At 46.9% G+C, this 23,859-nt stretch overlaps 1 long non-coding RNA gene and 1 pseudogene across 1 annotated transcript in view; both read left to right on the top strand.

The window, feature by feature from the left end:
• The window catches only part of LOC136600985 (uncharacterized), a 320,140-nt gene that overhangs the window by 274,058 nt on the left and 22,223 nt on the right, over positions 1-23,859 (top strand). The gene's annotated exons all lie outside the window — the stretch shown is intronic.
• LOC136600991 (U2 spliceosomal RNA) lies at positions 22,214-22,387 on the top strand (annotated as a pseudogene).

Raw genomic sequence — 23,859 nt, 5'->3', positions numbered from 1 at the left:
CCTGCCTAAGTGGGCTTTAATCTCCAGGGCCGTAAAAAGACACTTGCTCTGGGGATTAAAGCCCTGGGGGCTGTGGACATGACAGCTCCCTGCTGTTGGCGCGACCACCAGTCACCCTTAAAAGTAAACAGAAAGTTAAAAAATGGTAAAATGTAATCTTCGCTCATATTCGTGAGGGGAGATGTAATTACATACCTAAGGCCCTCGGATTTACCCTTGGACCTCACCTCGGCTTCTGCGCACGCGCCCGTCGTCAACGTTGGCCGATGCAAGAGCCGCAGTTTGCCTGAGTAATTTAAGATATCCCTGCTCCTGGCTACCAAACATAGCCGAGAGCCTGGAGATTTCATGGTGGGCCGCAGTACATGGTCCCCAGTCACGTGATTGCCGTTAGCCAATGGATATCTATTCCGTAACAAATCCAATCCGTAAAGGAAGGTGAAAATATTTCTATAGGCCTCCAGCGATGTCCCCCGGGATCCTTATCCTCGGTTGGATAACGGCGATCATGTAAAAGTTAAGAAAAAGTTGAAGTTTAATCTCCCCTCTTCGATCGGTGAGAGATGAAACTTCTTACCGGAGGCCTCCGTATTTGAACCTCAATGTGATCCTCCTCCGTGGACCTTCTCCGGCTTCTGTGCATGAACCTGCCTTAAAATGCCAGACACATGCGCAGCAGCTGGGGAGCCCGGTAAATTTTAAATCTCTGTGCTCCCGGCTACCAAAGGTCACCGAGAGCCTGGAGCAGTGATCGGTGGTCTCGTTGAGCTGTCCCTGGTCACGTGATAAAAAGGTAGTGATCTACCGAAGGCCGGTCTCACACGACTGGATATGTTATACAGCCAGCTGCGGCGAAGGGAAGATCCGGAGCAGGTGAGTAAATTCCGATTTTGGTCTCCCGCACGAAAATGGAGCATGGTCCAGATTTTTTCATGCTCCATTTTAAAAAAAATCACTTATATAATTATATAATTTATATATTTATATTATATATATATATATATATATATATATATATATATATATATATATATGTATATATATATATTTATATAATGGGCCTTTTTTGATATGTCATGGTGTATCATGTGGGAGATATCCTATATGTTCACCATTTTGTATGTATTTTCTGTTGTCAACTGTGTATATACTGTATTTTGTCTATAATGGTCTGAACCTCTGGAGGAAGGGAACATCACCTCCCCTCCACCTCCACCTCCACAAGAATTGGAGGAGCTCAAGAACTGGTAAAACCAGTTCTAACTGGCCAAACCTTTTTAGGAGTGCTTTGTCTTGGACAGCAGAGAGGAGAAACAGGATGTTCTTCTCATGAGACCAAATTCAAGAATGAACTGAGCGTGCTCACTGAAGTTCCTCCCAGATGGATGACATCACAAGCTACCTCACAAATACCTCCCTCTGAGAAATGGCCTATCAGCTCACTGTAACTGCTAAATTGCCTGACTTCCTGTGTTGAAACTTATTTAAGTTTTACGTGCGCATAATAAAGGGAGACTCTTTGGGGAACACATGATGTAGCCGTGTGATCTTTGAAGGCTCTCCAGGCCTGTACACATATTATTTAATTTGGAACACACGGTATATCTATAATAGCAAATTTTGCGCTAACAAATTTGGAGGCACCGCTGGGATAATGAAGATACAGAGATATGAAGATATTTCATCGTTATCCGGACACAAGGGGACTTCGAAGCAGAGATGGACAGATAATGAGCTCAAACAAGGTAATAAGTTATTCTTGTACCTGTACCATCTCTCCCTCTCTGCTATGATCCGTCCCAGGCCGGGTGAGTTGAAATATGATAAGTCTGTATCAAAAGAACAATCAAGTAGATATACTGTGTGGTTTTAATGTTGTCTGTGAAGTAATGTCCTGAGTAGTGAATGGTGTGAACAGACTGCAGGTTAATAAGGAACGAAGAAAGTAGTATAACTTGTTAAAAGAAAGCAAAAAGGAAAGTTGATGTAAGCAATTTTAGCTGAAGGTTATAGTAGTGATTCTGGTTAAAAACAGTAGTGTCCATGTGGTCAGAGAGTGTCCATTGTGCAACATGTGGCTGAAGAGGTCTCCCTTTGTTATGTGGGGGGAGGGGTGCACATGGAATGCTTTCATTTGCCATGCTAGTAGTCATCAACTCAAAGGATTTTGGCTTGGAGTAATTGATACCAGACAGCAGAGAGGCCTGTCTGATGGAAGAGTGAGCCGGCCGAGATACCTATCCAATTGTAGTGGGCCCAACGAATTTTTTGAGGACTAGTGCCAAAAGTAAAAGTTTGTGCTACGAGAGGCCTGTCTGATGGTAGATGTGGGCGCGCCAGAGAAGTCTCCTCCGATTATGGCAGGCCAAGCAGGCTGTTGAGGTTCCACAATGTGGTGCCAAAAATACAGATCTGCGCCATGAGGTGCGGGAGTAGAGACTCTCAATTAATTAAGGATTTTTCCAATTACGACAAGATGGGCAGGGACGAAATTGTAAGTGCTTATTAGTGAGGTAAGCCAGACCTGTGTCGTGAGTTGTGGGAAAAATCATGTATGACTCACAAGCAAATTCAATGAGATGATGTTTGTAAACATAAATGGACACACAAAAATGGGAAAGGAAAAAGCAAGTCAATGAGTTAAGAAAAGGTAGAAGGTTTAACAATGAACGGTGATAATAGTTGCTATCTGGAGTGGTGAATATAAGCATGCGGGTGGAAATGGGCATAAGTTGTATTATGTTTGTCATTGGATAGCCTATTCTGAACAAAATATGTAAAAACCGCGGTACATAAGAGTTTTCTTATATATATACTTTGTTCAATATGGGAAGTTCTATGAACAGTAAATACAATCCCAGTTTCTACTTCACATGAGATACTTATCAGTCTGTGTATGAGTGAGGGAAAACCCCAGTGAGTGAGAATTTGTGTGTAGAAAATGAAGGGCCCGTATGAGAGTTAGATTGTGTTATATGGTGTGTACTGTCCAGTGGCTAGAAATAAAATGAGGCAAGAAAGACCAAACGCTGAGCCAGGCCACAGGGGGTGGAGCTAGGTGATGTAAGGAGATGGGAGGGAAGAACAATAGGAAGAGGTCTTGCTCCACCCTCAACACAGATCAGCCTAGGAGAGAAGTGTGTCTCCATTTAAGTGGATGTTGGTATATATATGTATATTGTGGTAATGTATAGAGGGAAGGTCACTCTTAGACTCCATGTTAAGTCTCTCACTTGAACAAATGTAGGTGACCAAAGGAGGGGCATCTAATTTTATTCCTGAGGGTAGTTGTGTGAGATAATAGTCCAAGATTGCCACAGTATATTTATATACTGTGACCCTGCGTACGGCCGCGTAATGTTCTGCGCATAACTGCCTACTCACACAGGCAGTTTTTTGTTTATATTTCCCGTGCCGTCACTTAGAGATGACCCGGGTACCCGCAGCCCGTACACAATGTGTTTGCATATGGGCTGCGGGTATATCCATGGTCATAGAGCACAATGGGCTCTAGGTCGCGGATATCCGCGGTAAAATATAGCATGCCGTGTTCTGTTTCTGCGAGTGGATTACGCAATTCCGACCCGCTAATTGGGGGGAATTGTGTAATCCAATGCATGCGATTGATCCGTGGATTACCGTTGATCAAGCGCATGCAGAACCCGTAATTCCTCTCCGGTCATGTGTGACCGGCCTAATGTTAGTTCGCTACTTTATCATGTGACCGGGGACCGCTCAACGAGGCCCCCGGTCACTGCTCCAAGCACTCAGCAAGGAGTCGCTGGGAGCAAGGAGATTTAAAATTTCCTGGGCTCCCCAGCTCCTGCGAATGTGTCCGGCATTTTGCCGGCGGGCGCATACCCAGGAGCTGGCAGGATCCATGGAGGATAATCGCATCTGGATTCAAATGCGGAAGCCTCCGAGAAGATGTTTCATCTCCTCTCACCGATCGCTTCGGTGAGGGGAGATGAAACTGCCACTTTTTAAAGAACTTTTACGTGATCGCCATTATGCATTGGATAACGGCGATCACGTGACCAGTAACTGTATACCGCGGCTCCCCGTGACATCTCCAGGCTCTTGGCGACCTTTGGTAGCCAGCAGCAGGGAGATGTTACATTTCTTGGGCAATCTTTCACTTTTGCGCATGCGTCCGCCATCATGCTGACGGGCGCATGCGCAGAAGCTGGGGTAAGGTCCACGGATCAACATCCCACCAGGGAACAAATCCGGGACCTTGGGTACGTAATTTCATCCCCCTTACGGATACGATCCATAAGGGGAGATGAAACTTTAAACTTTTTTTTTTTTTTTTTTTTTTTTTACTTTTTAACTTTATATGATCACCGTTATCCGATGCATAACGCTGATCATATGACTGGAAACCGCATACAGCGGTCCCCAGTCATATTTCCCTGCACTCGGCTATCTGTGACAGCCGGGTGCAGGGAGATTTTGAATTTGCCGGGCTCGCCGGCTTCTGCGCATGCGCACCACATTATTTAGATCCCACATTTTCAGGAATTAAAGGGGTTGTCCCGCGCCGAAACGTTTTTTTGTTTTTTTTTAACCCCCCCCCCCCCCCCCGTTCGGCGCGAGACAACCCCGATGCAGGGGTTAAAAAAACAACCCGCACAGCGCTTACCTGAATCCTGGCGGTCCGGCGTCTTCATACTTACCTGCTGAAGATGGCCGCCGGGATCCTCTGTCTCCGTGGACCGCAGGGCTTCTGTGCGGTCCATTGCCGATTCCAGCCTCCTGATTGGCTGGAATCGGCACGTGACGTGATGAATGTGTGTGTGTGTGTATGAATGTGTGTGTGTGTATGAATGTGTGTGTGTATGAATGTGTGTGTGTGTGTATGAGTGTGTGTGTGTATGAGTGTGTGTGTGAAAATGAATGTGTGTGTGTGAAAATGAATGTGTGTGTGTGAAAATGAATGTGTGTGTGTATATATGTGTGTGTGTATGTATGAATGTGTGTGTGTGTGTGTATGTATGTGTGTGTTACACTAGGAAAGTGGGCTTACATGAGGGGAGCGTGGAGGCGGTGCGGCTACACAAGGGGAGTGTGATGGAACCCCTAACAATAATCTGTGCCGTGTCATTTCCATAAATGTCATAGAAGGTAATGAAAATGAAGTGAACAGTTTAGCATACAGTAATTCCCCTTTCACATGGGCCAAAACTCTCACTATTCTCACTTACCCAAAGGAAGCAGCTGGTGACAAAACATGAAACATGTGGGCAAGGAGGCTCTGGTATCCTGTTGTACCACTTCTAGTTTGGATACAAGAGGTTATACAGATGGGAATGGAGGCTCTAGTACCCTGTTGTACGCCTTGTAGCTTGGATAAAAGATAAGATAAGGACAGGCAAGGGGACTCTAGTACCCCGTTGTACCACTTCTAGCTTCTAGAATAGAAGATGGGGAACAGGCGGCTATGGAGGCTCTATTCTAGAGAATCAATACAGTAAGCAGTGGAGTAGGTCAGTAAATCCATGGCTGAAATAACAGTTGAATTGTGTTACCACGTTACTACTGACAGTCCTCACCTCTTTAGTAACCGGTGGCATGGCTGAAGCCTCATCACAGTATTTCAGTGCCAGAGCTTTCTGTCCTCGGTCTTTGTAGCACTGGGATGAAAGATAAAAAACACCAAAAAAAGCAAAAACCAGTAAAGCAATAGAATCTTACAGTAACTTTGGGGCATTACGTATACCATATATCTAACAATGCTCTTATTATTTATCTGTAATCTGTATTTTGAAATGCACATGTTAATAAAAAAAACGAATTTAAAAAACTTTGGGGCATTACAGCAGCACACAATGTCCCTGCAGGTTGGATTACAGATGAGTGCTGCTGTATGGTGCCTCCATACCTCTAGGGCAGGATACCTACCTGATATGTATTGTCATGGCCCTTTGTGGCCCTAATCTACTTAAAGGACACATGGCTAGGCCTATAATGGAAGGAGCACCCATTGAATTTCAGGGTACAACGGAATAAATTCCAGTCCCCATTGCCCACTTGTAGAGACATTGGGCGGCCAAAACGAAAAAGAACCCTCACAAATGACCCTATTTTGTAAACTAGACCCCTTAACAAATTCATCTAGGGGTGTACTGCGTATTTTGACCCCACAGTATTTGACTGAATCTAAGCAAAGCAGAAGGAAAAAATTACGATTTTCATTTGTTTGGCAATTTTGTCAATTTAAAAACTGGGTTTTTTTTTACAGCACACATAGGAATGAAGACTTTCACCCCAAAATGGATCCCCCCGTTTGTCCCGTGTTCAGAAACATACCCATTGTGGCCCTAATCTACTTACAGGACACATGGCTAGGCCTATAATGGAGGGAATGCCCGCTGGATTTCTGGGCAGAACTGAATAATTTCCAGGCCCCATTGGCCACTTATACAGAAAAAAAAACTGACATCCTAAAAATAATCCCTCCCCCCGCCATCCCCATTTTTTTGGCATTCCCTAAATATTAGATAAAGGTAATAATATAAACTGCGTTTTATGTCCGAAGACAGGGGTAATTACGGAGGCTCCTTGGGATGGGCACATGGGGCAAGAAAACCGGGTATCCCCCCTCCTCTCATGTATTTTGGGGGGGATTTCGTAACCTCAGCAGCGGGTAGGGGGTGTAAAAAGTGGCGCTCTGTGAGGCTTTGTAATTTTGCTGCGGTGCGGCGGTCTCACAGACAAGGCGCACAACAAGCTGCTGCTGGAACTGCAGGAAGGCAAGCGTTCCCGGGGCTTCTTGTAAATTACGGATTACAGGTAGCGGTCTGAATAACGCCGGGCTTACGTAGCCGTAGGCGGAATCTGCTTGCGGAGGCCCGCAGCGGATTCCAGCTGTGAGCCCGGCTGTGACCCTGCGTACGGCCGCGTAATGTTCTGCGCATAACTGCCTACTGGGGTCAGAAACGCTCTTTTCTCCTTAGGGAGAGCAACTATATACTATAAACTAAGTGAGGAGACTCAAATGGCCACGCACGCTCCTCTGGGTAATATGCAAATAAGGGAGATGGAATAAATCCTCCACAGTGCCACCTATTGAAAGGCAGCATTCCTTCGAGTCAAAGTGGGACTTTTTATACAAGTCTTCTTACAATGACTGGGAATCAAAAGCAAAGCCAGACTCCATGTACATACAGCTGTTTCCGGGTTATTGCCCATCATCAGTGTACAGTAGGAGTCTGGCTTTTGCTAGTGAGAGGCCTGGGACAGGGGTCAGAAACGCTGTTTTCTCCTTAGGGAGAGCAACTATATACTATAAACTAAGTGAGGAGACTCAAATGGCCACGCACGCTCCTCTGGGTAATATGCAAATAAGGGAGATGGAATAAATCCTCCACAGTGCCACCTATTGAAAGGCAGCATTCCTTCGAGTCAAAGTGGGACTTTTTATACAATTCTTCTTACAATGACTGGGAATCAAAAGCAAAGCCAGACTCCATGTACATACAGCTGTTTCCGGGTTATTTCCCATCATCAGTGTACAGTAGGAGTCTGGCTTTTGCTAGTGAGAGGCCTAGGACAGGGGTCAGAAACGCTCTTTTCTCCTTAGGGAGAGCAACTATAAACTAAGTGAGGAGACTCAAATGGCCACGCACGCTCCTCTGGGCATAACTGCCTACTCACACAGGCAGTTTTTTGTTCATATTTCCCGTGCCGTCGCTTAGAGATGACCCGGGTACCCGCAGCCCGTACACAATGTGTTTGCATATGGGCTGCGGGTATATCCGTGGTCATAGAGCACAATGGGCTCTAGGTCGCGGATATCCGCGGTAAAATATAGCATGCCGTGTTCTGTTTCTGCAAATGGATTACGTAATTCCGACCCGCTAATTGAGGGGAATTGTGTAATCCAATGCATGCGATTGATCCGTGGATTACCGTTGATCAAGCGCATGCAGAACCCGTAATTCCTCTCCGGTCATGTGTGACCGGCCTAATGTTAGTTCGCTACTTTATCATGTGACCGGGGACCGCTCAACGAGGCCCCCGGTCACTGCTCCAAGCACTCAGCAACCATTGGTCACTGGGAGCAAGGAGATTTAAAATTTCCTGGGCTCCCCGGCTCCTGCGAATGTGTCCGGCATTTTGCCGGCGGGCGCATACCCAGGAGCTGGCAGGATCCATGGAGGATAATCGCATCTGGATTCAAATGCGGAAGCCTCCGAGAAGATGTTTCATCTCCTCTCACCGATCGCATCGGTGAGGGGAGATGAAACTGCCACTTTTTAAAGAACTTTTACGTGATCGCCATTATGCATTGGATAACGGCGATCACGTGACCAGTAACCGCATACCGCGGCTCCCCGTGACATCTCCAGGCTCTTGGCTACCTTTGGTAGCCAGCAGCAGGGAGATGTTACATTTCTTGGGCAATCTTTCACTTTTGCGCATGCGTCCACCATCATGCTGACGGGCGCATGCGCAGAAGCTGGGGTAAGGTCCACGGATCAACATCCCACCAGGGAACAAATCCGGGACCTTGGGTACGTAATTTCATCCCCCTTTCGGATACGATCCGTAAGGGGAGATGAAACTTTAACTTTTTAAACTCGCACGTACATACATACACACACGCACGCACGTACACACACGCACGTACATACACACACGCAGCTGATGACGAGTGCGAACCGCTGCCACTTCAGTCTATGCCAGACGCAGCACCGTACATTTCCGGCTGTACACGCCTGCATAGGATTGCATTTTAATACGCAATCCTATGCAGAAGGCCGTGGTTTATCTACGCGAAATCACGCGCAGAAAACAAACCACGCCATGCTCTAATTCTGTGCGGGGTTCGCAGAGCCCCGGACATAAACGTCACTCGCTGGCTGCCGGCTCTGCGCATGCGCCGTCTGCTGGCACATGAGTCAGAGCTGCGGGAGCGGGCGAGTTCCGCACTGCTCTCTGCAGGCGCTCAGGTCGGGTCCCGTTGCGAGCAGCTGGATGCGACACGGCCGTCTGCAGGCGGCCTTAGGCCTCATGTCCACTAGAAAAATACAATCCGCGTAGAATCAGGCGTCACGCGCTCGATTGCCCATGCGCGCTGAGGCGTCATGCGGGACTCCGAAACCGGAAGTATTGGGGTCTCTTGGGGCCGCCGTGACGGGCTCCGCCCGGAATTCCATGGCAGAGCCTGTCACAGCCATGTGCAGCCGGCTTTACAGTGTGGGTAATCAGGAGTCTGAAAACATAAATAAGGTAAAACAAAAAAAAAATTCAAATCACGTTTTATTATTTATTAAAAATGTGGATTTTACACCAAGTGTCATTCCCTGATAAACCAAAGGCCGCTGTGTTTGAGTATCTTTTCTGTTTACTCAATCGGTGTAAAATATTGCACAGTTTTTCAGGATCCTCCGTCATAATTCTTTGAAAGAAAAAGCTTATAAAAAAAAAAAAAGGTGAGTCACAGGCAAAAAGCAGTCCAATAGCCCTAAACAATATTGTTAAAGGGGCGTTCGAGGCTATCGCTCTTCATGACTGCGAAAGCTTCTTCCCAGGAGCGTGGGCGCAATACACTCGGCGGCACGAAGCGCAATTGTGCCTCGAGGAGAGCGATCCCTTGGCCGGCTTTACCGATACCACGCTACACAGCAGATGAAAGATATGTTTTTTTTCAGACAGCATTCGCTAGTTGTTACCATGTACGTCAGGCGCAAACAGAGCTGTAAGTCACGGATGAGAATAACGGAGGAAAAGATTCCTGAAAGTCGCCCAAAGAAAATATGGCGGAGCGAGAAAACCAAACTAAAACGACGCAGACAGTTCTCAGCGAGGCACAGGATTTACTGAATGTAAAACTATTCGTCTGCAATACAACCCCCCCCCCCCCCATATGAAATAGAGGAAAATGCACAGAAAAGTTGAATATCTATATATCTCTCTATAGGGGCCACAACAGCCATGATTATACAAGAGGCTTCTGTACTGCAATGCCTCATCAGTTACAGTAGTGATCATAGGTAATGGCAAGCAGGGACACCTGTTGTCATGGCAACTAATCGGCCCGCCACGATTACAAGGGCCAGACGACATAAAATAGGGAGCACGCTCCCTCGGGGAATCCTCTACTTGCTTACATCTCAACAGAATGTAGGAGTTTAATAGTAGGGATCGCTATCCTTATGTACCCCGCTGTAGCAGTGGGAAGCCCGCTATCGGATGGTGTGAGCTCAGCTTCTGATCCCACGCCATCCACATGATGTACGGCCTATAATGGGGGGAACACCCGTTGGATTTCAGTGCACAACTGAATAAATTCCAGGCCCCATTGCCCACTTGTGCGGGAAAAAAAATTGACTTTCTAAAAATAATCCCCCTCTACAACCCCCCTCCCCCCTGCCATCCCCAATTTTTAGCATTCCCTAAATCTTAGATAAAAGTAATAATATAAACTGCGTTTTATGTCCGACGGCGGGGTAATTACAGAGGCTGGTTGAGATGGGCACATGGGGCAAGAAAATCAGGTATCCGCCCTCCTCTCATGCTTTTTTGGGGGTATTTCTTGACCTCAGCGGCGGGTATGGGGTGTAAAAAGTGGCGCTCTGTGAGGCTTCGTATGCTTGCCATGGTGCGGAAGTCTCACACAGAAGACTCTCAACAAGCTGCTCTTGGAACTGCAGGAAGGCAAGCGTTCCCGGGGCTTCTTGTAAATTATGTATTCTAGGTAGTGGTCTGAATAACGCTGGGATCACACTGCCGTATGTAGAATCCACTGGTGGAGGCCGGCGGGCGCATGCACAGAAGCCGGAAGGGTCCATGGAGGATAACCGGATCTGGATTCAAATGCGGAAGCCTCCGAGAAGATGTTTCATCTCCTCTCGCTGATGGCCGGGGTAAGGTCCGCGGATCAACATCCCATCAGGGGACAAATCCGGGGACCTTAGGTACGTAATTTCATCTCCCCTTATGGATACGAAGTGGGGTGAGTATCTTCACCTTCCCTCATGGATCCGATCCATGAGGGGAGGTGAAACTTATGAATGTGTGTGTGTGTATGAATGTGTGTGCGTGTGTATATGAATGTGTGTGAAAATGAATGTGTGTGTGTGTGTATGAATGTGTGTGTGTATGAATGTGTGTGTGTGTTTGTGTGTGTGTGTGTGTGTATGTATGAATGCGTGTGTGTGTATGAATGTGTGTGTGTGTGTGTGTGTGTGAGAATGAATGTGTGTGTATGTATGAGTGTGTGTGTGTGTATGTATGAGTGTGTGTGTATGTATGAGTGTGTGTGTGTGTGTATGTATGAGTGTGTGTGTGTGTATGTATGATAAAGAGCTGGTATGTGAGGTTGAAACGTCTCACTCCTTTTCATGCTTACATACTGGGAAAATAAAAGCTGATTTTTCTACGAAAAAGTTATCCAATGTGCTGGTCCTCCTTCTGAAACTTTTCTAAACACTCTGCTCCTCACACAGCCGCCCGCCTGCTCACCCACTTACTCAGCCACCCCCTCTCTCTCACACACACACTTGCTGTGTTCAATTTGTCTTATTGGTCGAAAAAGACATTACATTAGATTAGATTTGAGTATTTAATTCCTTTTTTTTTTTTAGCAAACGTACAGGTTCCATCACAATACTGTACCAAATTTCCACTAACTGAACAAACCTTCGGAGAAACATACCAATTGTCCAAATAAGATATCTTTATCTATTAAAGTAGGAGTGAAAAAAAGCAGGAACAGTGTGTTGCCTATAGATGTTTAGAGATGTATTAGGCAATAACTATGCAAACCCACGGAACTAAGCCAATTGCAGGGAATAGAGCCTCCTGAGTGTGAACAAGCTGGTGATGCCACCAGCTGCTTCCTTTGGGTAAGTGAGTGGAGCTACTGAAGAGAGGAGCCGCTCCAATCTAGTCTTGTGGAGCTAGTGAGCGCTATATTACCTTCAGAGGGGAAGGATGGGTGGGGCGCTGTTGGATCCTGGGGGGGGGTGTTGGATCCTGACAGTCATCAAAGGGATGACAAACAGCTAGAACTAGAAGTAATAGATGTAATATAGACCATCCACCATAACACTGATACATATGGTTGGTGAGGAGACAAACTGCTATAGGCGTGCCGCGCGCCGGGCACATCCGCCGGGCCGAAGAAAGAAGATCCGGCCGCAAAGAAGAGGAGATCTGCCCGGTCCGCTACGGGTAAGTTATTCTTATTTTAGGTCTCCCGCGGATCCGGACGGCTTCCATAGGCTTCAATAGAAGCCTGCGGGAGCCGTCCCCGTGGGAGACCCGCACCTAAATGGAGCATGTCCATTTTTTTTCATGCTCCACATTTTTTTAAATTCACTTTTATTGACCATCCGTGGGTATTTATCTACCCGCGGGTGGTCAATGCATCCCTACGGGGTGCGGATCCGCGTGCAGGTGAGGCCTAAAGGCTCTGCATATCCAAGTGATTCTGATATTGTTTTTTTGCCACATGTTGTACTTCATTTAGGAGGTGAAAATAGTCTGATAAAATTAGTGTATATTTATTAAAAGCGTCAAAATTGAGAAAAATTTTAAAAAAACTTTATTTATTTTCAGCCGCAATATCTCAAACATGTGCAAACATACTGTACAAATCTTTGATAAGATATATATTTCCATCTGTTTACTTTATTCTGGACGCACATTAGAAAAACTTCAGGTTTTTTTTAACCATTTAGGAGACGTACAAATTTTACATTGATTTTTAACATTTTGAGGAACACTTTCTTTTCCTGCACCAAGCCAAGATTGCAAAGTCTCATGGGTGTCCAAATGATAGATCCCCCCACAAATGACCCCATTTTATAAACTACACCCCTTAATGTATTCACTGAGGGGGTCAAAAATGCAAATATGTCATTTTAATTTTAATGATGGGATTTTTTTCTATATTGCACATGAAGATGAGGATTGGCACCCCAAAATGGAGACCCCCTGTATGTCCCGTGTTCAGAGATATACCCATTGTGGCCCTAATCTTGTGTCCGTATGCACAATGGGGGCCAAACCGAAAGGAGCAGCCGGTGGCTTTGTGAAGTTATTTTGCATGAAAGTGTTTTAGGCCCTATTGCCCACTTGTGGAGCCCTTGAGCGGCTTTGGAGAACCCCCACAAATGACCCTGTTTAATTGTCTCTTTATTAACAATTTTCCATTACAATCAAAAGAGAAAAAGAGAGAAAAAAAAAGGGACTTTTCATATTGTTAACATATTGAAGTGTAGTAGTACTGTGGCAATATCCAAATTATACCAGAACTACAGAGCAGAATAGAGCATATATATTTATATAACATATTGAAAGAGGAACAAAATAAAATAAAATAATATGGAATAAAATAACATGAGATAGAGGAGGTACACTTATGATGGGGACTGATGAGTTATTTGAGTCCAAAATCTATCGAATTTACCATACTACCGTATGTTTTCCGGGGTGTGGGTAGGGGGGGGGGGGGCTTCGGTCGACGGAGGGGGAGTTAGAACATGTGGGGGGTCAGCAGGTCCGCCTCATTTGGGTTTAGCAGTTAAGGGAGGTGGCATTGCCTTTTTGTGTCTTTAGGGATTATTAGTCATATAGTCTATCCAGGTTGCCCAAAAGGTCATTCGTGGGCCCCCGGAAGCAAATCTTCGTGAGTAGGCCTCCTCTAAATGAAATGTGTGGTTTACTAAGTTCCTTACCTCCAGTATGGAGGGGGCTTCCTTTGCTTTCCAGTGTTTGGCAATTGCCATACGTGACGCTAGGAGAATGTGTGAGGTGAGAGCCGAGTAGAAGGGGGATAGCTTCTTTGTGTTCAGGAAACAAAGGGCCAGGGTCGGGTCAGAGGCTACATATTGGTGGGTGACTGAGTGGATGAAGTTGAACACTGTGTTCCAGAACGATCTTATGACTGGACAAAGCCACCACATGTGAAAATATGTGCCTTTCGCACCGCACTCTCTCCAGCAGGTCTCCGGGATTAGGTTGTTCATCTTAGATATTCTAGCTGGGGTAAGGTACCAGCGAAGAAATATCTTCTGGGATGTTTCCCAGTGTGCTATTCCATGCGATATCTTTTTCGTCCATGCAAGCGCCCTACTCCAATCTTCCAGACTGAATGTTTGTTTAAAGTCAAGCTCCCATAGCATCATATGGGCTGATTTGGTTTGGGAGATCTGAGAGAACGAGCTCTCGTAAAAAGTAGATATGCCTCCGGAGACCTCTGTTGAGAGCGAGTAGAAAGTAAAGGCCGTTTTTGGGAATAGTGGTTTACTAATATCTAGGGATTGTAGTGCGTATCTCAATCTCAAATGTGAGAAGCCCAGTTTACTAGGGAGATTGAATTTTCTGCTTAATGTAGGGAAGTCCATTATAGCAGCCTCTTCCCATAGATCTCCTACTTTTTTCACCCCAGCTCTCTCCCAGGTCCCAAATTCAAAGTCCGGGAGTATAGAGGATAGGAATCTCAGGGGGAGGGATATGGCCGAGACCTTTTCCGAGTTGGATGCCACTAGTTGGTTCCAAATCTGCACCGACACCTGAAGACTTGGTAGGGTACGAGTCGGCAGCGGGGGGGGGGGGGGCAACTCCGAGAAGGGAGATCAGGGGGGCTCCCAATGTTGCTTTTTCTATGCTCACCCATTTTTTTGGGGATGAGGTAACCCACCAGTGTTTGATTTGATCTAGAATAGTGGCTGCGAAGTATCGCTTAATGTCAGGTGCTCTCATACCTCCCAGTTCGTATGGTTTTGCTAAAGTGGCGAATTTTATTCTAGCGTGGGATCCTCCCCAGATGAATTGGTTAATCAAGGCTTGGAGTTTGGTTATGAATTGGGACGGAATTGGGATTGGTACTGTTCTGAAGACATATAGAATTCGGGGTAGCATCATCATTTTGACTGCCGCTATTCTACCTGCCCAGGAGATGAAGGGTTTGCGAAACTTACTTAGAATATTGGGGATACTGTTAAGAAGTGGTAGATAGTTTTTGGAGAAGGTGAGGGAGCTGGGGTATGCTATGTTGATGCCCAGGTATGGCATAGAACTGCTGCACCATGTGAAAGGGAATGCTTTCGTAATGCTTTGGGTCGTCTTGGGGTCCAGGCCTAAATTTAACATTTGGGATTTTGTGTTGTTGATTTTATAGTATGAGACATCTCCAAATTGGTCTAAAGTAGACTGGACATGTGGCAGGGAAGAGGTTGGGTTAGTAATGGCTAAAATGACGTTGTCTGCATATAAACCAATCTTATGTTCTTGTAATGCTACTTTGATCCCTTGAATGTTTGGATTAGTCCTAAACTTTTCAGCCAGTGGTTCCATTACCAAGGCAAATATTAGGGGGGAAAGGGGGCACCCCTGTCTTGTACCATTAGAGATTGCAAATGGAGAGGAAAGGCATCCCGAGGCGAATATCCTTGCTGACGGGGCAGAGTACAGGGACATAATTGCTGTCTTGATACGTCCTGAAAATCCAAACCTCTCCAGGGTGGCTTCCAGAAACCCCCAATGGATTCGGTCGAATGCTTTCTCAGCATCTAGTGCTAAGAGCATAGCTGGTGTTCTGTTCCTTTCGGCCACCCTGACCAGGTCTAGAAAGCGACGGGTACCATCCGATGCCTGTCTTTGGGGGACAAATCCCACTTGGTCTGTTGCTACTAATACCGGAAGGATTGTGAACAGTCTTATACCAAGGATTTTTGCGTAAATTTTTACATCTGTGTTCAACAGGGAGATAGGTCGGAAATTGGCTGGGGATGTATTCTCCTTCCCTGGTTTGGGGATTGTAACGATCAGAGCTTCCAACATCTCGGGTGGGAAGGAGCCGTTTTCCATCGCCCTGTTGAACACAGATGCCAGATGAGGGGCCAGGAGCGTTGCAAATTTTTTATAATAACCGTTTGAAAATCCGTCCGGGCCTGGGGTTTTGTGGGGCTTAAGTAATTTAATCGCGTCCTCCACTTCCTGAGAGGTGATTGGGGAAGAGAGATTTTCTATTTGCTCGGGAGACAGGCGAGGGAGGTTCACACTTTGTAGGAAACTGTGTATTTCTTCCTTTTGGGGATGGTGTATGTTTTGGTTATTTTTTAAGTTATATAAGGAGGAATAATATGCAGCAAATGCGTTCGCCATTTTTTGGGGATGGAAGATTTTTCTGCCTTGTGGGTCGAGGAGGTATGCAATTCTTTCTTTAGTTCTAAGATCTTTGAGCTGCTTCACTAGTAAGGCCCCCGTCCTATTGTCGTGCGCATAAAATTGCATTCTGAGTTTTTGAAACGCGATGTCATGTTTAAAAACCAACAGGTTTTGTAGCTTCGCCCGAAGGTTAAAAAGGTCTGTTGTCCTTTGTGGGGTAGGTTTATTTTTATTTAATGCTTCTAGGGATTTAATTTTGTCCATTAGGAGGTTAAATTCCTCTTCTCTTTTCTTTTTGGCTCTTGCTCCAAGTTTAATAAATATGCCTCTCATGTAGGCTTTGTGTGTATTCCACACTGTGGAGATGTTCGGGACTGATCCTATATTGTTTGCAAAAAATCCTTCTAATTCCTCTTTAAGAGGCAGTTCGTGCTCAGGATGGTTTAAAGTGTATTCATTTAATCTCCATGGGAATGATGGGGAGTAGTTGAATTTCTCTTGGAGCGTTAAGGATATGGGGGCGTGGTCAGACCATGATATTGTTCCAATATCCGCCTGTAAAACCCCCTCGAGGCCTGCCCGCGGCAGCAGGAACATATCTATCCTAGAATAAGATGCATGTGGCGCGGAGAGAAACGTGTAGTCCCTCTACGATCCATGCATGCACCTCCACACGTCGTATAATTCTTCTGAGTGTATGATTGGGACAATGGGTGACATGCCCCTGCCGCTCGCGGTGGAGTCCAAGGTAGGGTCCACCACTGAGTTTAGATCTCCTCCGATCACCAAATTCCCCTCTCGAATTTTAGCCACTTCGGAAAGAACATGTTTGAAGAATTTGGCCTGCCTTTTAAATGGGAAGTAGACATTTACTAGAGTGTAGGTGGTGGCGTTAATTACGCAGACTAATATTAGAAATCGCCCGCCTGGGTCCACGTATACGTTTTTTTGGGAAAATGTAACGTTCCGGCTAATGGCTATCATTACGCCTTTCTTTTTTTTCCCTTCATTTGATGCCAGGAAAATGTTTGGAAATTTAGGGTGGTTGCAGGGGGGGTGTTTATCTCTCAGGAAGTGTGTCTCTTGGGCGAGGAAGATGTCTGAGTGGGATTTAAGAGCCTGTCTCCAAAGCATGCTATGTTTATAGGGGCTGTTCAGGCCTTTTACATTTAGGGATGTGATGCTAATGGGCATAACTGGTAGGTGGTTTATACGCTGGGGAGTCGTTGTGTTTTTTCATATTAAGTATGGTGGGGGGGTAGGGAAGTGGCCTCCTACTGAACCTTTTATAACTATATTTGACATAAGGAAAAAAAACATCATTAACAGTTAACAAAATCAAAATATTGTTCATCCAGCGCCTATCTGCACTGGATGAATGAACCTTAGGTAGGGGTGGCATTTTAAACCATCCACTTTAGGCTCCGTAAAGGAGAAATATAACTATGGGTTCAAGACCCTTTACAACATCAATTTATGCGTGTCTGCCATGCTTATCTGCTGTTTTCCAGTCTTGTTCGATTCTTGTAGGAGATTCTACCGCCGTCCTCAGAGGCTTCTGAAGGATAGGGATCCCCCATTGTTTCAGGAACGAGACGCCTTCTTCTGGCGAGGTGGCAACCTGGATGGTTCCATTTTTTGAGATCAGTAGTTTGGTTGGGAATCCCCATCTATACTTGATGTGCGCCTCTCGTAGTGCTGCTGTAACTTCTGTAAACTTTCTCCGAGACTGCAGAGTGGCGGCTGAAAGATCTGGAAATATTTGTATGTCTTCATATGGAGTCGGTAGTGTGCCTCTACGCCTTCCAACTGCCAAGACTTCCTCTTTTATTTTATGGAAGTGTATTCTTGCTAAGATGTCTCTGGGGGCTGACTCAGGGACAGAGCGTGCTTTTGGAATTCTGTGGGCTCTGTCAACTGCATATTCGATCTCGGGAAGGTCCGGGAGGAGCGTTTGGAGTAATTTGAGTATATATTGTGGAATGTCAGGGGGGGTCACAGTCTCTGGAACTCCCCTAAATTTGAGATTGTTTCTTCTGGATCGGTCTTCCAAGTCTATGACCTTCTCTCTCAAATATGCGACTTCTTCCATACTGCCATGCGCATCTACCAACTCGTTGTGGGCTTTGGTAAATTCTCCCATTTTCCGTTCAAGGTGGTCAGTTCTGGTAGCTAGGTGGTCGATGTTAGATTGTAATTGACCAGAGAGGCTCTGTATATCTTTAGAAATGTCCTTTTGCAGCGAGATTAGCATAGTCTTCAGAGCGTTTATAGTTAAGGGGCTTTCAGAGTCGGGATAAGCTTGGAGATTGTTGATAGGATCTGTCTGCGGGGGAGTTTCTTGTGGATTGTTATTTTGGCTCTTTTTTGCCGCCGGTCCTTTTGGGGAGGGGGAGGCTGGTAGGGGGTCCTGAACATTCCTTTTCCCTCCGCTTCCAGGGGAGGTGTTGGGATTGGCTGGGGTAGGCGGGAGAGATCCTGTGGAGGAGTATGGAGACAGAGCCGCAGGGCTGTGGGTGTTGGGTATTTCTTCGGTTACGGGGATGTTTGAATGAGATGTGGCGGGTTTGTTTTTGTTGCTCTGTGTGCCAGGCGGGAAGTACTCTGAGAGTCTCCTGGGGGCCGTTGCTTTAATACGTCGCTTAACCATCCTGAATAGTTAATTCTTGGATATGCGCTGTGGATTGGTCGCTATTTGTTGTATAGTGGTCTACCGGGTGGCGTATTCTTTATGGAGGCGTTGGAAGGCGTAGTTGTTTGTTAAAAGTTCCTTTAGAAGCTCATTGATGTTGAGTGGTCCTGTTATGTGTTGCTGAGGAGCCTCATGTGGCGGGTGGAGTTAGAACATAGAGTCCTGCTATTCCATCTTGAGTGCCTTAGGTAGTGCTCCTGTAGAGTTTTGAAGATTTGTTAAGTGTGGCTTTGCCTGATAAGAGTCCTTTCTTTTTTTAGAACTATCAGTATTTGCTGAGAAGAAAGTGTTTGGGATTGAGGAGTCCGCTGGGTCGCACCGGGAATTTGATATTTGCGTCTGCGAGGCGCACGATGTATTGCTTCCTTGGGTGTTGCGGGGGCTGGGACTTGCTTCCAGGCTATTTTGTAATGCTGAGGAGGCTATATAGTGTTTTTCTGTCAGTACCCTTTGGCACAGGGTCTGTCTTTGTGGGTTGCTGACAGTTTCTATATAGCAGTCTGGCTATGCAGATATTCCTCCACAGATCACTTGGCAGTAAGGTGGGGAGGTATTCTCCTTGTAGTTAACTGTGGGTCCCTCTTCTCAACACACTTAGGCCTCCTTCCCACGAACGGATTTACGTCGCGTAAATCCGCGGCAAAAATCCGCTGCGTTGCCCCATGCTATTAGGTTCTATTGAACCTAATAGCACAATGCAGACGATGCGTAATTCCACCGCGGAATTACGCACCGTGAAATCTCCCGTTGTCACCCGCAGCATGTTCTATTTGCTGCGGGTGTACGTGCTGACGGCTTCCATTGCAGTCAATGGAAGCCGTCCGTTCACGCTATCTCCCGCTGCAACCAGCGGAAGATAGCGTGAAAAAACGCTTCCCCGCCTACCGCCGCGCGTCATATGACGCGGCCGGCGCATCATATGACGCGCCCGGCGCGTCACGTGACACGGCCGGCCGCGTCATGTGACGCGGTGGGCGTGTCACATGACGCAACGGCGGTGGGCGGGGAAGCGTCTTCACGCGATCTTCCGCTGGTAAGTATGGGGTCTCTGGGGGGCGCCGTGATGGGCTTCACTGCGTAATATTACGCGGCGGAGCCCGTCACGCTCGTGGGAAGGAGGCCTTAGGGGCCTCGTTGCTCTTTCTAATGGGCAAGGATTGGCTTTGTTTAGTGCTTTGAGAAAGGGATGAGAAGAGGTTCAGGTCCTGGTTATCTCTGTTTTGGCCACTAGATGGTGCTGTGGTGCATTGATATTTGAACTGCACTATACTTTAATGGAGCCTGCTGTCGGTCTGAGAGCTCCGGGGAGAGGACCTCCGTTCCCCCGCTGCACGTCAGAAATAGTGAGTACTGCTTTAAACTTTGCCTGGTGTTGATGTGCTGGGAGGATCACAGTATCCTCTCTTTTTTACTTTTACTTTTCTGCTCTGGTCTGGCTAGTATGCCAAGCAGCCTGCTCGACTCAGGGGGGGGGCGAGATGGCCGCTGCCTCACAGGGAGCTAGAGACTAGGTGCAGATCTTCCGGTGTGCCCGCCCGTGCTGATTGTCGGCTCTGGGGAGCAGGAGGGGGAAAACCACCAGCGCGGGGATTAGTCCAGCGGGGGATCACCCTGATGAGTGTATGTGCCACCGAGTTGCAGGTTGGTGGCCACGGCGGTATATTCAGAGGGAGGGAGCCGTGGCTGTGTATTTGCAAGGCGCTGCGGTGAGAGCGCGGGCACTGAGGGGGACAGAGCCTCCCCTCCAAGTCGGCAGGGGTTACCTTGTGCCGTAGTCCTCTGCTTGGGGCTCCGTGAGCGGTCCTCGCCGGGTGTTTCTGAGCGCGGTACTTGTCGGGTTAGGCCGCGGGCGCGGGCCGCTGTGCAGGGCCGCGGCTCTTCGGCTTCTTTTTAGCGGCTGGAGATCACCAGGTGAGCCTTGTCCGGGCCGGTTGTGGGTTCTGGTGGGTCCCCAGGTGCTGTGCTCTTGTCTGCCTCTGTTTGGGTCACTGATTTGACCCAGAAAAGGGCTGAAAAGGGAGATTCTGTGGAGGAGCAAAACAGCGTGCGACCTCTCTCCTTGCTTGCTAAGCCACGCCCCGGGCCATAGTGTTTTTACGTCCTCCCGAAGTGGGCTTTATTCTCTGAGGACGTAAAAACATGTGTCCTGCAGAGAATAAAGCCCCTCGGGCTCTGGACGTGACAGCTCCATGCTGTCGGTGTCCGCAGCATGGAGCTGTCATCCGGGGCTGTTCGGACCCTCCCACCCCCGGCATTGCGATCGGCGCTATGCAATGGATATGGATGCATTAGACACCCGCAGGTAGTAAAATACCTGCGGATGTCATTTTTCCCTGCAGGCGCGGGTCCCGCGTGCAGGAAAAAATCCGGACATGCTCCATTCAGGCGCGGGTCTCCCGCGCGGACGGCTCACCACTATTGAGAAGGCATTGGGCGGGGCTATGCAAAGGTCTTCCGGCTCCCTCAGTGCATTGTGGGTGTGCCCGGAGTGCTGGCTGAGCGTGTTGCATCTGATACGTCCCCTATCTTGGGATCATATATTAACCCCTTGAGTGGCGGGTTTCCTACCACCCTGTCGTGCCCACCAGGGCAGGTTTTTTAAAATGGTCTAATCATTGAATTTCAACTAGTTTTGCAGTTGCGTCTCAAGAGCCATAACTTTTTCATTTTTCCATTGACATGGCCATATAAGGGCTTGTTTTTTGCGGGGCAAGTTGTGATTTTTTAAACAGGGGGGAGGAAAAAAAGAAATGGGGAAAAAAGAAAAAAAGGAGCCATGTCATTAAGGGGTTAAATAATGTATTAACTTCCTTCTCTGGGTCATTACGACGCACATGGATACCACATGTGTGATTGTATTTTTGATTTTTTACAAAGTAAAAGGAGACAAGTGTTTTTTTTATTTTTTTAATAATTTTTTTACTTTTTTTTTTTTTTATTTTTTTTTAATTTTTTTTTTTGTCCCTTTAGGGGACTTCCACAGGGACCCATCAGGACCCCTGATCACATTCCGGGGGTCCGATGGTGACAGCCCTTTACATGCTGCAGTGACAGCCCTTTACATGCTGCAGTCACATAGACTGCAGCATGTAAAGGGTTAACACAGCAGAGATCGGAGGTTTTCTCTGATCTCTGCTGTAAGAGCTGGTACCTATCTGTCCTCTGACAGCTAACAACCAGCTCTCCCTGCCACAGAGACCATCGGCTTGCTTCTGACAAGCCGATGGTCTCTATGGCAACCTGTAAACAAAGCAGGACATTGCCGACAGGTCGACAATATCTTCTGCTGGTTTTTCAAAGCCCTTGCACTGCTCTGTGTGGGTCTGTGCAGGCAGAGCACAATGTCACAGCTTGAGGCATTGTGCTCTGCAGCTCCCATAGTGATACATAGCCCGGAAATCTTCCGGGCTATGTTGCTATGAGCAGTGGAGCTCGTCACGGAACTTTTCCGGGCGTGCCACTCAAGGGGTTAAATGGATTTTTAGAACAGGGAGCTGGAAAAAGTGCTTGCTCTGTCCACTCCGCACATTGACCTGGTATTGCAGTACCTCCAGTACTGGTGCACCCCCTTTCCTACAGCAGTTTCCAAAAGCAGGAAAAAAAACTGATGAGCAAGAGGTGCAGCGCAGCTGCGGCTGCTAACAACCAAGCACTTAGATTTAGGCCTCATGTCCACGTGATACATGGCGGAAGTATCGCATGATACTTGTGCGACGGCTCGTGTTTTTGCGTGATGTCCTGTAGTTTTTATTTGTACCATTTTGGAGTTTATAAGACTTTTTTATCGCTGTTTATTATAACTTTTTTTGGAGATAGGAATCGGTTACGTGCACACTTCCCATAGACTTGTACAGGGACCCTTGGTGCGCAAATGTGCACAAAAATAGAGCATGGTGAGGTTTTGCACGCATGCGAAATGTGTGAGTAAAGAGAATTCTGAAGGCATCCATTGAAACAAATATGTTTGTGTGAAGCGGCCCTTACCGTACTTTTGTTAGCACGAATCAAGCACATTTGCAAGCGCAAAAAAACACGCAACCATGCTGCCATTTATTGAAATGGGCAATTAGTGTAATTAGAATAATACATGTTCTGCCCCTGCAGAAATGCACGAGAAAATAAAGGGGACTGCTTTTTTTTTTAACAAAATGCGCATGCAAAATACACTTATGTGAAGGAACTCGCTGCAATCAGCGGGTTCTACTGACGTGTATTTAGCATGTATATTTTTCATGCGTAATATGCTGTGCAAATACATCTGTGTGAATCTGGCCGAAGAGCCCACGGTGGTATGCGTAAAACGCTGCGTCTCTGCGGTGAGAACACAGTCGTGGACATGAGCCCTAAGGCTGGAGCTCTATGGAGTCTTTCGCCATGACATGGGTCATGTGACCAAAGATCGCTGTGCAGCCCTGTGAACTTGCACTCTCAAATATATCAATGGGGTCGCGCAAGTTCCCACAACCTATAAATTGCTTAAACCTCTACGAGGTTGGATTTTTGCAATATATTGGTCGCAGCTACTTGTGAGTTGTATCGCAACTCCATTGTCTTCAGTAAGGCCGGTTGCACACGACCGCTTCACATTCCGAATGCGGGATACTACAGCGGAATCTGCCCGTTAACCTAGACGGCGACCCTGCGTTCCTGCAGACTCTGTAATGCGGATGACCGCGAGAGTGAAGGAAGTAGCAGTAGTATGTATCTTTCAATGCGTGTGATTTGCTGCGGATCCTCCGTGTGGACGACGACTGTGGATTGAACAATAGGAAACCGGTGGTGTGAAGCCGGCCCGAGAGTGTGAGGTCACAGGGCTATACAGCAATCTTGGTCGCGTAGCACTAGTCTCATTGCATGACTACGACTCCGCCGTTCATGGGAGCTCAGTGCTTGACCATCTCCGTCAGCTCCACAGAAGTGAATGTAGAAGTAGTCACACGTTTAAAGAAATCTCATCCATATAATGCGGAAAAACAATCTACAGTTTAAATTGACCTGTGGGGCGGATTTTAAAGCTGCCCCTTCAGCAGCGCTCTGCACTC

The sequence above is a fragment of the Eleutherodactylus coqui genome, unplaced genomic scaffold (assembly GCF_035609145.1).
Source record: "Eleutherodactylus coqui strain aEleCoq1 unplaced genomic scaffold, aEleCoq1.hap1 HAP1_SCAFFOLD_33, whole genome shotgun sequence".
Lineage (NCBI taxonomy): Eukaryota > Metazoa > Chordata > Amphibia > Anura > Eleutherodactylidae > Eleutherodactylus > Eleutherodactylus coqui.
This window is presented reverse-complemented; position numbering and strand designations above follow the sequence as displayed.